This window comes from Gymnogyps californianus, chromosome 2 (assembly GCF_018139145.2).
Source record: "Gymnogyps californianus isolate 813 chromosome 2, ASM1813914v2, whole genome shotgun sequence".
In the NCBI taxonomy this organism is placed as follows: Eukaryota; Metazoa; Chordata; class Aves; order Accipitriformes; family Cathartidae; genus Gymnogyps; species Gymnogyps californianus.
The window spans coordinates 80,500,663-80,511,062 of NC_059472.1; positions in this window are offsets into that span (position 1 = coordinate 80,500,663).

A 10,400-nucleotide genomic window follows, 5' to 3' on the forward strand; every position below is an offset into this window, starting at 1 on the left:
GATCATGCTGATGACTGCCTGACCACAATCTGTAATGCAGAAAATAAGAGAAACACAAGGTTAGTTCCAGATTGCACCTGGATGGAGAACTACTGTATTTAATGGTTATGAAGGACTAAATTATTAAAATGTTAAAAATTGTATTTGTAAAGTGCTGCTCATCTATTTCAAGGAAGCTTTGAAACTATTGTAAATTACAAAGAAGATAGAGAATAAATGCTTCATGGTTTTAGGCTTTGCAAATAAACAAATCACATTTCATTTGATTTTAAAGGTAGCTAGTTTAGGAGCTTTTCAGTGGTAGAATTCAGCGGTACCTCTTAGGTATAAATTATTTGAAAACTTAATGGAATTGTTGTATTTACACTATTTTTCTTGTGTTTATAACACAAATATTTTAGATAAGACAGATTTCAAGTCACATTTATCTGGCTAGGCAAATAAAACCTGTACGTTTTCTTTAGATTACCTTAATAATGAATTGTGCCCATGGAGAAAAAAGAAGCTTCAGAAAAATAGTTGATGAAAGGCTGCAAATTCCAAATCTTAGCAGAGTTCTGTGGTAGCTGTATTATAGAGAACAATATTAATCAGCTCAGGGTAGAGCTATGTGCTATTTATTTGTAACTCAGCACACATTCATAACATCCTGGTTGATATTTTAAAAAGAGATTTCAAGATTTAATCGCATTTCAAATTTGATAATACTGCCATTTAGCTTATCGCAATGTTAGGTTAAAATCCTCTTACTGCTGCTTACATTATATGTATAACTATTAAAAAAAAAAAAAAACAAAACAAACTGTGAGGAAAAAAAATGTATTGCTGGGTTTATTATTATTAGAACTGTGAGTAGATTATTCCAAAAAGGTCCAGTAAGAACTGCTGTTCCAACTACTGATGCAGAGGGATAGAATGATGTTAGTTTGTTCGTCTGGTCTTTGAAAGAGCAGGTCAATTTTTTTACAAAGGAGAAAGACTGCGTAATTTGAGGGGAAGAGACAAAAGTAAGGTGTATAGAGCAGGACTGCACATGAGTACAAAGAGTATTGACGCTGGCAGAGGATGAGATGGGAACTGGCATGTCATGCAGACTCTATCATAAGTCTACCAATCTCTTCCTCACTCAACAAATACCTGCACCGAGGGCACCTAACTGAAACCCTCTGGTCATTTATAGTGAAAAGAAATTCCAAGCAAGTGTCCCCAGTTCTTCACCTCATTTGTATCTGATGTGGTAATCACAAGTCTAGTGCACTCTCGATTTACTACTGATTCTTCGCTGGATCCGTATAGCTTAATAGTTTTACTGTCAAGTAATCTGCTTTTCAGAAGCTGACTCTAATACTTCTCAAGTTCCCCTTGAAGCTACATTCCCTGAAAATTTGGTCCTGCAGTACCAGGTTTGATGTTCAGTGCTATAATTCCTAACTCCTTGCCAAGTGACTTCCTGCCAAGTTATATCCATTGACTGCCCAAAGTCTTTACAGCAGTCCTGAGTCTAACTAAAGCCATCCTAGTTCCCTGCTTAATTACTTGCTGCAGGAGCGGTGCCTGCTTGCTTACAAGGGCCTTTTTCCATACTGCAATGCTTTTAACCAAGGTATCAATCATTTCTTATGATCTCAGCCAAACATGTCCAATTTGTAACAGCCCTGAATTATAGAATGTTTTTATGTCAAAGCCAGAAACGTGGTCAGCACTGAGAGTCTGTCTAGAAGCCAACAGCACATCAGTTTCCTGCTCTGCAGAGAAACACCATTAATAGTAGCAGGATTCTGACTTGTTACTTTAAACTGTGAAATTATAGCAAAACCATTACCCCTTGTCCTATCACTACAGGCCCTATTAAAAAGTTTGTCCCCATCTTTCTTATAAGCTCCCTTTAAGTATTGAAAGGCTGCAATAAGGTCTTCCCAGAGCCTTCTCTTCCCCAGGCTAAGCAACCCCAACTCTCTCAGCCTTTCCTCATAGGCAAAGTGTTCCATCCCTCTGATCATTTTTGTGGCCCTCCTCTGGACCTGCTCCACCAGGTCCATGTCTTTCTTACGGTCCCCCTTTCTTCAGAGCATCGCTAATCTACTTCATTGGCACAGAGCACCTGTAAGCACCCAGAAGTCCCAAGGAAGTTCTAACTGAAGCCTCAAGCTGAAGAGATCTCCTGTTCTTCACAAATATGCCCACTCTTAATAGTGTTTTCCTGTATATCATTATTCAAACTTAGATTTTGATGAGCCCTTAGGATAGGCTAATAGATACCATCAAATACCAGTAATTGAAACTGCAGACATAGACGTCTAGTTTCTTCTGAAGTTTTATGGCAGCAAGTCCTCAGATAATGTAAATATTTGCACATTTATGTTGCACAAATTTATAACAGAAATAGTAAGGTTTGTGTGGATGCAGAATGAATGAAATGCATGTGTGTAAGCATCAGAAGAAGCAGCAGAAAAAGATTTAAAAAAGGTGGCCTGCACTGGGAAGGAAAGGGCACCCTTCTCCAGGCACTGTTCTCAAGGGTAGGACTGAGGAAGATGTTGCTTATGTCAAGATGAAAAGGCCTGCACTCTGAAAAGGTCACAGCACAGATGACTTCCCAGCTGAAGACCACTACCCTCACACAAGGAAGATGGCAACTAGGTTGCCGCATATGGTACACACCATTCTTTTTTTTTGTTTGCTCAAAAGAAGAACAGACTACGGAAGCATATTTTAACCATGTACCCACAAATGAGGAAAAACATACAATAAGTATCAACTTAACCAAAGATTTATGAAAGCAGAAATCAGCAAGATTCTCAGGCATAACATCTGGTGACTCCTAAGGGTTGCAAAAGAATTGTCCAGAAACCTTTTTGTCATCTCCAGTCAAGAAGAACAGATGAGGACTTGATGGCACGTTTTTCATATTGCACATAAGTGATCCTAGCCAGAGTATGTGAGCGAGAGAGTGTGAATGCATAAAATCTACTTGCTTAAAGACTTTGTAAATAAATACCTTGGGTTGAGTTTTACTTCACTAATTTCCCTATCATGCCATTCCACTGTAGTGCCATATTATCAGAGTAACTGGGTCATATATTTAAAGACAGTATTGCTCCAAATGATTATAGTGTATTTCTCATGGTTATTCTCACAATGAAAGAAAGAAGATGTTGCAAGACTCTGTAAAAAATTACCTTATTTAAAATAAATATTACAGAGGCAATTCAGTATTTTTCTTGCCTTAGTTTCAACCATTGAGTTATTTATGTTTATTGTAAATATCCTTTGGTCATTTACATTGGAACTTTTAAAGTTCACAAGTAAATATTTCACATATGGTTCATTTTCTTCAGGTAAAAAGTTACCACTTATTTCTGTCTGTGCAACTGTGTCTTCCAGAAATCCTATTTCTTCACTCTAGCTTTGATGCAGCTGTACTCAATTCAGCACTCATGATGACACAAATGTTAGCAAGAAAATAGCACAATGAATGAAGTAGATTCTCACTTGTGTAATTCCCCTGAAAGGTAGTAATCACAGTTAACCTTCTGAATAGGATGCAACAGAAGTTCAATGAAAATAAAAATACTGCTGCTTTAGGAAGTTCTCAGAGTTTGGAGACCCAATAGTCACTGTAGTTCTTGAAGAAACGCAAATACTAGTATTTAGACATCAGCATTTCAAAAACATCCCTAGGCAAAGGAAAAGAGGTCAACAATTGTATTGCCTCTATCCTTTCATGAACATCTGAGAACTATTTTATGCTACAGAGAATGAATGCTTTTAACAAGTTAATATACTAAAATTATATATTAAAAAAGCTAACAGTCAATCAAACAATAAAATATTAAGTATTTATCAAGTATACCACCACATAAGGTAAAGTCAGTAAAACCCACAAGTCAGTTTTGTGTGTGAGCAGTCACACACACACTGCTTGCTATACAGGAAAATGATCAGCATAAGAGCCAGGCCAAGATTCATTGTGGATCAGGTGCCCTTATATTCCTGTTTAATTTTTTTCTGTCACCTAAATATAGATCAGAAATAAAAATGCCCCAGCTTTTAGGTGTCCAAAATCTGAAAACTTCCAAAAAAGACCCCAATTTGAATATGATAAGTTCATGTGCGAAATGGTTGTTCACATTACCTAGGAAGTATTCACAAATAACAAACATTAGAAGCAAACTGGGACTAGTCTGTGAATGAGTTCCTGACTTGGGACTCATGTACTGGTACCTAAATTATTGAATGCTTATTCTTTCAGGCTATAAATCATGAAAAGACAAACTAGATTTATAATAGATCTGTTCTATTAAATTTAGTACCCAGAAACCGCTTTTCTGCTTAAAAAAAGCCAGGCTTCTACAGCTCGACAGATCATCCCCTTCACCAAGGACAGAACCAGAGTTCAGAAAGGCAGGACAGGAAAAGCTGGAGAACTGGCCCAAAAAAGTAGCTCAAACTATGTAGGGACAAGTGTAAGGTTCCACACTTAGTCAGGAATCATAAGCTCCAGACTCACTTAGGACGGAAAATCTTGGAATACTAAAGCACGAAGATAAAAAAGTGCTTAGGTACAAATATGCTTCCCCCAACTTTGGGCCTGATGAAGTCTCACCTGGAAAAATGCTTTTAACTTTGGAAAAATCTCTTTAAAATAGATAAAGAGGAGCAAATTATCCCCAAGCTCCATTATGGAAAAGTTAAATAGTAACCTTTCTGTAAGAGTTTAAAAAGAAAAATGAAAACTCAACCACACTACAGGATAGATATTTGGTGAAGCTGGAGAACTTCAGTTGCAAGATAGCTGTTTTCATCACTTAAAACAATGCAGTTTCTGCTTTGGGAATAATTTATAGTGATAAAAAAATCCCTATCTCTGAATTTTTGTTGCCTTCCTTATTTTAAAAATATTTTTTCTCAGTTGTAGTAGCCAATGGATAGAAGAATTAATTCATATAAAAAGCCTTGCCCTGACATCATAACCTACAAATGCTAAATGAAAGACATTTTAAAAAATTTTCACTTGTCAGGGTGATAAACTTGAACACTTGAGACTATCAGACACATTAGCAACAAAACACTGTTTCTCTCTCTTATATTACATTTCAAATAAATCAATACTTAGCCATAGTTATGGCTCTCACCAGGGCATTGCAGCTCTGTTGTCTGGCAGATTCTTGCAAACTATCAATTAAATTGGAAACTGTAGAATTTCCTAAAAAATTTCTGAAGTATTTGTAGAATGTTTTGCTTAAACACAGAACTCGAGATTCTACATTGCAAGTAGGGATTTAGGAGATTCTGTTAACAGTTTAAGAAACCACATCATGTAACCACAAATATATGCAGAGGTCTTTGCAAGTAGTTTTGAAAACAATTTTTTATCTGTATAAACACCATTGAGTAGATAAATTGTCTGTTAAGCAATATAAAGTGTTGTGTAAACTCTCAAACAAAATAGCAGCCCCATAACCACTCAGAAACAAACTATTTGAAAAATAAAAAATTGCAACTGCAAACACTGAAAATGTATATTCCTGATATAGTAAGAACGTTTATCATTGATAAAACCATTCCTAACACCAGCTTACAACTTTTATGTATAAGGTTTTACCTGAAATCATCTTTTCACTAAAGTTAAAGATATTTTAAAAAATACAATAAGAGAAAAGTTCATGCATAGAGCTTATAATACACATATATATGCATTTTCCAGAGAATACAATTTGTCTTAGCTGTTACTATTTATTATCAAGTCAACCAAAAGTGCAACAGCAAGGTGTAGAGGCAGTAATACAAAAGCATCTGAATCTATTTATCATATAAGTGGATGAAATGAATCTTTGTGCAGTAGAACATGTTTTGAGCAGTCATAAAAAAAAACCTCCTGCCACCCAATTTATTTACTATGTTTTTTCTGAAGAATGTAATGAAGTTTCAAATTTCTGTTCCAGAAGTCCTAGGAGAACACCATGACTAGGATTTTTTCCAAGTTAAAAATTAAGAGTTAGGCAAGAGCTATGCCTAATTCAAGAGTGGCTTATATTTTCTGAAGTTTTGGAGCAAGGTTACACATATGCATGACCCCACCATCTCAGTGAAGGTTCAGCAACTTATGAACTGTGTTACCCTCAAAATCCTAAGGGCAGAAAAGAAATATACCTTATATACAGCCAAGACTTTATTGTTAGTACAACTGACAGTCTAATACAAGAATCGTTATTAGTTCCAAACCATCAAGCTAAAGGACGTTTTGAGTTGGTTCTGTCTTCATAGCTTTTTATGCTATCACTGGATATAACGTTTGGCCTCTGTGCAGAGAGAATTTAGTGCTCACAGAAACAAGAAAAGACATCACAAGAGAAGGCAAAATGCAATGGAAAAATACTTAGCAAAGAGAAAGCTAGGCAAAGCTCATTCCTCCTCACACAATTTTCTTTTCTCGTGTTACAATTCTGAACTCAGGGTTTTGTACGAATCCTTTCTTCAGATAGTGCACCCAGTGACCTACTGGATGATGTAGACATGTTAGAAGGTTAGCTTACATGTATTCCACAAGTCAGAGTTCTGTTCAGGCTAAGGACAATATCCCTTTTTTTAAGATGGTATGTAGCTTCATTTTTCAAGAAAATGAAGGATTTTCATCCTGGGGAATGAAATCCTGGGGATTTCCTGAAATCTATAAAAAACTACCTTTTATCTGGGCTCCTCTCTCACTGTGGGAAATCCAGGAAAATTTTGCTACTTACATGTATGGACTTTCTTGAGCCAGAAGGTCGTCTTCATTATGTAATGAAGACAGTACAAATACTCAGATTGAAGGCAAATAGATGGGGTCCTGGATTAGGCATCTAGAACATTTAAAACATAACCACTGAACTGACACCCATAAAACAGATATACAGATGAAGGCTTCCACTAAACTTAATTCATTCTTCTGGACATTTAACCTAATTTATGATAAAAAAGACTAACTTTCCTTTTAAGAGTACTATTATTTTCTTAATTAATTTTAAATTAAGATATTTGTTTTGATCAAAGTACACTACTAATAAAAATTTATAAAACTATACCTGATGTACAAGAAATTGAAATTGTTCAAAATTTGTTTAGAAAGCATAGTTATTCAGCAAAGACAATGATTAAAGCAAAGAGTCATAAAAATGAAAAATGCAATATACATACATATAAAAATATATTTTATATATAAGTATATATGTATACAATACAAATGCAATATATGTAATAATACATCAAATTTAATAGCTTAAATGAAGTGAAACTTTGCTAGAAGAAAAGCTATAAACAAAACTGATAATTTATTATGATATCTTTGGATATTATTAAAGTTACCTTTTAGGTAATTTTGTCTTTTAATGGGCACAGAACTTTTCCATTTACTTCTCCCCTCCAGTCGGCTGTAACAAGTGTTTCTTTTCTTTTAGAAAGAAAATTTAATCTAATTTTCAGATGAAAGGAAACAGAAGAAAAACAAAAAATATGAAGTTTCTAATGAAATGTAGTTTTGCAATATACTTCAGCATGTCAGCCTCTGTGAATTGCCTTGGAAGGAAGAAGCTGTAGAGGATTCAAGAACACAATGCTCAAAAGATTAGAGAACGTCATGTGTAGCCTTACAATTTTATAAGTGTGCAACTATAAAGGATCGCAGGATAATTCATGTTGGAAGAGACCTCAGGAGGTCTTTAGTCCAACTTTCTGATCAAAGCAGGGTCAGCTATGAGGTCAGACCATGTTACTCAGGGCTTTATCCAGTTGCGTCATAAAAACCTTCAAGGATGGGGACTGCACAACCTCTGGGCAATCTGCTCCTTTGCTTGACTGTTCTCAGAGTGAAAAAGGTTTTCCTTCTATCCAGTGTGAAACTTTTTGCCTGTTTCAACTCACATTCCTTGTTTCTTGTCCTCCCATCATTTACTGTTGTGAAGAGCCAGTATTCATCTTCTTGATTACCATTTGTAGGTCTTTGCAGGCTTCTGTTAGGTTTCCCTGAACTCTTCTCCAGGCCTGGTCCCTCAACCTCCTCTCACAGGCTATGTGCTCCAGCCCCCTGCAACAAAAGTGGCCTTTGCTGGACTCATTCTAGTTAATCAAAGTCCTTCCTACAATGCATGGCAGGGGGGGAAGGGAGGGCAACTGGCTGCAGTACCTAGGTGTGGTGTCACAAGCGCCAGGCAGATAGGCTTAATCTCTTCCCTTGAGGTACTGGCTCTGCTCCTGTGAATACTGCCCAGGATACTGTTGGCCACCTCTGCAGCCAGGGCTCTTCCCAAAGCCCTGGGAAGCATATATTCAATTCTCATATCTAAATATTTACAATGTCTAAGTATCCACACATACACAACTAACACTGAATCTACAACTCTTAATACTTTTCCTTACTTTCTAGCATATTAAAACCAGAGGCTTTACTATAATTAATATTAGTATTATAAAAATATACTAAAACCAGAGGCATTAATATGCAGGTAAGCACTGAATATCAGAAAGCAGACTTCACACTGAGAAGTTATCAATCAGCTTTGTTGAAACTAGAAGCATGAGACTGTCTATCAAGCCACTTGTTGAGGGTTGTGTGAAGTAAATGAAAAGCAGACTGAGTTGCATCACAGTGGAGAAGCCATGCTGCTACAAGGAAGTGTCTTCTCTCTAGGAGGGCCCTTTTGATGCCTGTAGTGCAGAGCTGGAACCTCCCTACCACTTTGTAACCTTTCATGCTGCATGTGATTGGTTATGGGATCTCTGCCTAGGTACACAAATCCTGTCTATCAGATGGTGATTTGGAATTAGAAATCACTGGGTGCTCGCTTTGCAAATGTGAGGTGCTGGTGCACAGGCAAAAGGCAGGAAAAGGTAGTATTGAAAGGAAGTGAGAGGCACTAACCAATATGAGTGAAATTTAATCAGTGTTATTGAACCACCTTTGCACTTAACAGGAAAACCGAGACAAAAAAACAGAAGCTGGAAGCAGAGAATTAGATTGAAGATGAAAAACAATGAAAGCTTATAGTCTTCAAAAGGTAAGTATCACAACTTGCAGTGGTAATAGTCATCACTGGGAGCTGAAAAGTTTTGGTGGTATAAGGTAAGGACCTACACATGTGACTTTTAAAGCTCAAATTCAAACCAAATTGCACACAGGTCATGGTTATTGGGAGAGGTTTCCATAGTCTGGAAGAAAGAAAATGTCAATTCTATCTTCAGGAAGTGCAAGGAGAATCTGGGGAACTACAGCCTTGTCAGCCCTCATGTTGATCTTTGGGAATGTAATGGAACAAATCTTTCTGGAGACCATTTCCAAACACATGAAGGACAAGAATGTAATGAGGAGTGAGCAACATGGATTTACCAAGATGAAATTATGCTTAATCAACCTGATATGACTGACTTGGTGGATGAGGGGAGAGCAGTAGTTGTTATTCATCTCATTATAGTAAGGCTTTCAACATTGTCTGCTGTAACATCCTCTCAGACAAAGTACACGGTAGATGAATGAACAGGGGATGGACTGAAAACTGGCTGAACTGCTGGACTGCAGCTGGACGCCAGTCACTACTGATGTACTCCAGGGGCTGATACACAGTCCAATACCTTTTAACATCTTTGTTAATGACCTAGAGGATGGAGCAGAGTGTCTACTCAGCAAGTTCGCAGGTTATACAAAACTGAAAGGAGTGACTGATACACCAGAGGGTTGCACTGTCATTCAGAGGGACCTTGACAGGTTGGAGAGGCAGGCAGGAATCTCATGAAGTTCAATGCAGGGAAATGTCAAGTCCTGCATGTGGGCAGGAATAACCCCAGGCATCAGCATACAATGGGGGCTACAGAACTGAGATCTTAAATTCAGTATATCCCTATTCGTTACCAACCAGCGAAGGCTTTGTTGTATTTTTCTGTAAGTAACAATATGTAACAAACAGGTCACTAAATTTAAGAATGATTTTAAGGGCCAAGCTGAACTTTCAAAGGTGAAAATCCATTTGTGTGCAGCACAGATGGAAGTTAGGCTTAGAGATCGAAAAAAAAGAGACACTCATTTTCCATTGAAACAGCATCACCAAAATTAAAATTATTTAGAAGACTGCCAATCTTAAAAATTAATTTTTTTAAAAAGGCCAATCCTAGTGAAAGTCTTAAAAGTTACTTCTTGCAACATGTTGGAACAAACTGTTTCATTATTCTACATTTGACACACATTTTCTCTAAAAAAGCTTCGAAAAGAAAATTTTGCAAAAGAGCTTTTTCAAAATGTTCTTTGCCAAGTTTCAGATATGTTCATACCATGTTATCATACCATGTAGCAGACAGCAAAGGAGTTGGGTTTGGTAATTAGTCATGCAAGAGAGCTTTTAAAACTCACCAGTAGTATCCCTATTGGTTACATG